Raw genomic sequence first — 4,009 nt, forward strand, 5'->3', positions numbered from 1 at the left:
TATATTCTAATAAATGCACCAGTTTTAAATCTTGATTATGAAATTGATGAAAAATATAGATGCTTCACATATGTTTGGTTTTAGATGCTTCCAATGATTTATTAGTGGTCAATATTACTAATACGTTATGATAAGCCTCTTTTAACCACCAAAACATTATCATTCTTCATGTTAAAGCATGAAACTATCGAAGTTTGAAAAGAAGGTGTTTGACAGAATGTCAAGCTCATGTATTTGGCTGGAATAAAACAGTCACTCACAATTTGATCTTAGTAATATTCAATTTTATCTTGAGTCCAACTCTATCTTGATATTATCTGTTGGTTGAGAGTTTATCTTGGACGTTTGCTCCTTGTTCTCTGTTTGAATTTTGGGTCCAATAGAAACTGACTTCCCGGCACACCATATAACTAGCCTCTGAAATCTATGTGCAGGAATGTGGCTACCTCTTCAATTTCTGGACTTCAAACCTCAGAGATGTCATTTGAAGCCAAAGGAAAACAGTGAGCCACAGCGCTTCCAATGGTGCCTCTATAGATTTTGAGCTGTCAATTTCTTGGATACATAATAAGGGCCATTGTTTACTGCAATGGTAAAGATTTTGAGCTGTCAAGCACAAGTATGCAGATTAAAGAGAGGCTACTTCATGCAAAATACAGAATAGGGCCTTCTCCAAGTCATTTCTCTAGTTAGAATGTTAAATGATTAAATTTACCATTTTCTATAAACTTAAGCTTTAGAAATAAGTGGTGTTTTAATATGGTATTAGAGCGAAGGTCTTGAATTTGAACCTTGTCTCCGTCATTCATACCCCATTTCAGTTAAAAATTTCATGTGTTGAGCCTCGCTTGTTGGCAAAGGGGAATTTTGAGTCCATACATGAGAAGTGTTATAATATTAATTAAATGAAATTTACCAATTCTTATAAGCTTAAGTGTAATGAGTCAGGGAAAAACACTCGCCACATCTACACTATCATCCCAAATTGGCCAGTCAATTTGGAGCTTACTCACAGTTTCTCATAGTAAGTAATTAATGTGGGACTTAGTACTCATGATTGTCTTTTATAAACTACCCACTTCATGTGGGCTACTCATCTTTCCAATTTAGGACTGAGTTGCTACTTTTTCTCTTAAACCCCTAACGTCCTTGTTAGGGCCACATTCATACTGTTTGTAACAACTCAGAGAAAAAAGCTAGCCAAATCTGTACTATCACCCCAAAATGATTAGTCAATTTGGAGCTTTTATAGAATCACTTATAAAGTCAAGTTTTACTTCGTAAGTAAGCAAAGTAAGACTTAGCACCGATGCCTATTTTTTATAAATCACCCACTCCATGTAGACTACTCATTTTTTCAATGTGAGACCAGTGTGTTACATTTTTTTGAAATAAATACTGATTTAACACTCAAAACCCCCCTTAAGAGCATCTTTAGCAGTATTTCTAAACTAACTTTTTAGTTAAATTTAGCTCTTTTGTTAACTTTTCTTGCTCCAACAGATACTGTAAAATTTAAGGTTTTCCTACTGCTATAGTGAACTTTCATATTTACAAGTTACTGTAACAACTTGTAAGTAATGTTTTATTATATTTTCTCTTTCTTTCTATTTTTTTAATCTTTTCTCTCTCCTTTTCTCTTTATTTCTTTTTATGAGGAAGACAAGGAAATGATAAAAAAATAATAAAATAATATTGAAAAATAATATTTAATTAGAGTAGATAGTTAAAATAGATGTTCTTATTGGAGTATGTAGTGAAAAACTAGTAGTTAAAATGAAAAAAGTTGTATTTTGAGTAGTAAAATGAAAACTCTTGCCGGAGATGCTCCAAGTGAAGCAATATTCCGCTGTACTCTTTTTTGACCCTTCCTTGGGATTGTTGTCATAATGAAATTGTTTTTCTGCTAAAGAAGGCGCCATACAAGTATGTTTTTCCCTGTATCCAAAGTTTGATCATTACAAGACTCAGAAATTGCTGACTGCTAAAAAAGTATTGCTTAGTTCTGTGTTTCTTCGGAATCATTTGTTTCGAGTACAAAAAAGCAGCTATTGTAAGCTTAGGCGACCAAAGTTTATATAGATGCTGACAATTTGGTGTTGATGCTACATATAATCATAATTGAGATGTTTAAGATAAACTGGATATTGCTGTCTGGTGTGCAGTGGAGACCACGAAATTCGTTGTGTTCAAAGGAAGTTGTTGTTGGAAGCCCTTTCAAACGAACTCCCAAGTGGCACCGTTAGGTTCTCTTCCAAGGTGGTTACTGTAGAGGAATCTGGCTTCTATAAGCTTGTGCATCTTGCAGATGGAACCATTCTCAAAACCAAAGTAAATTCACCCTGCTTTTTATTGTCGGTTATTTTGTTTTTATCTTATTGAGGCTACTGTACAAAGGTAAAGTCTTGGACTGATAAATACGAGTGAAAGTTCAAATTTTGATAGATAAGATTTTGGGTAATGCAAAAAAAGATAAAAAAGGTTTGTCTTGTTGATATTAGATTCAGATTCCCTATTGTTAAGATTCCCTATTGTTAGGCTGCCCGAATAATAAAAAAATTTGGATAGTCTAAGACAGGGTTGTAGAGTTCACTTATTTCGGGCAAATGAATCCTGCATTCTAAACTATCAGGGAAAGGTAGCTCTTGTAGGCTGCTCTTTTGAACTGTATTTTTTATGTTATTCGAACGGGCAGCCTAAATTTAACTGGGCATCCTACTTAAATAAACAGATAAATAGGAGTTGGACAATGACCCTTCTTTTGTATTTATATTATAAGTAGAAAGCAAAAGTGTGGTGTGACTGTCTTTTTTATGTTATTCGAATGGGCAGCCTAAATTTAACTGGGCATCTTAATTAAATAAACAGATAAATAGAAGTTGGATAATGACCCTTCTTTTGTATTTATATTATAAGTAGAAAGCAAAAGTGTGGTGTGTGAACCACTCATTCCAAGACCGTACTTGAATAGGAGTGTGATAATGGTGGTTGGATTCTTTACACGATATCGCTGCTCTGCCTTGTTGGATGTATAACCAATCCAATTACGTAGACCCAGAAAATGGGTGGGGATCAGATGCAACGGGCCAATGCATGTGCAAGGAACTATGACTATGAAATACCAATTAGATTAGAGGACAATTGCTGAGTGGACCACTATTTGTCACTACAACAAAAATGGGTTTTAGTGACGTGTAAACTATTCATTAATATCTGCTACGTTACCATTTAGTGACGTGGCAATTAATGACACGTTACTAAAATATTTAGTAACATGTAAAACTCTACATGTCACCATTTGGTGACGTGTCATAAATAACACGTTACCAATTTGGTAACGTGTCATAATGGCACGTTACCAAAATGGTAACGTGTCATTATGACACGTTACTACTTGGTAACGTGTCATAATGGCACGTTACCAAAATGGTAACGTGTCATAATGGCACGTTACTAATTGGTAATGTGCCATTATGACGTTACCAAATTGGTAATGACACGTTACCAAATTGGTAACGTGTCCAATAAATCGCACGTTACAATATGGTATTGGGAACCAGCGACCAGCTGGTTTCCAATATTTTTTTTTTCCCCCCTTTTTCTTTCTTTTTTTCCCTCCTATTTTTTTTCTACCTCCTCAGCACAGGCTTCGAAGAAGAGGGAATTTCCTTTTTTCCTCTCCAGCAACTCATTTCTCTTCTCACAAGCAACTCCTTTTTTCCTCTCTCTCTCCGGCAACTCCTTCCGGCAGGTTCGGCATTTCTCCGACATTAACAAAAACATAATCCATTGGCCTAAAATTTCAAATTGGAGGTAATTATTCTTCTTAAAGAGTAAAGAGTAAACCGATTTTTTTAAAGAGTAAACCGATTTTTTAACTCATTATTTTAAAAAGGGAACAGTTAAAAATTGAACGGTTCATATTTTTTTTTCTCCCACTATCTCTCTTTTTTTGCTCTCTCTCTCTCTCTCTCTTTTTTCTCTCTCTCCTAGTCATTCACTCTCATTC

This window comes from Corylus avellana, chromosome ca1 (genome assembly GCF_901000735.1).
Source record: "Corylus avellana chromosome ca1, CavTom2PMs-1.0".
In the NCBI taxonomy this organism is placed as follows: domain Eukaryota; kingdom Viridiplantae; phylum Streptophyta; class Magnoliopsida; order Fagales; family Betulaceae; genus Corylus; species Corylus avellana.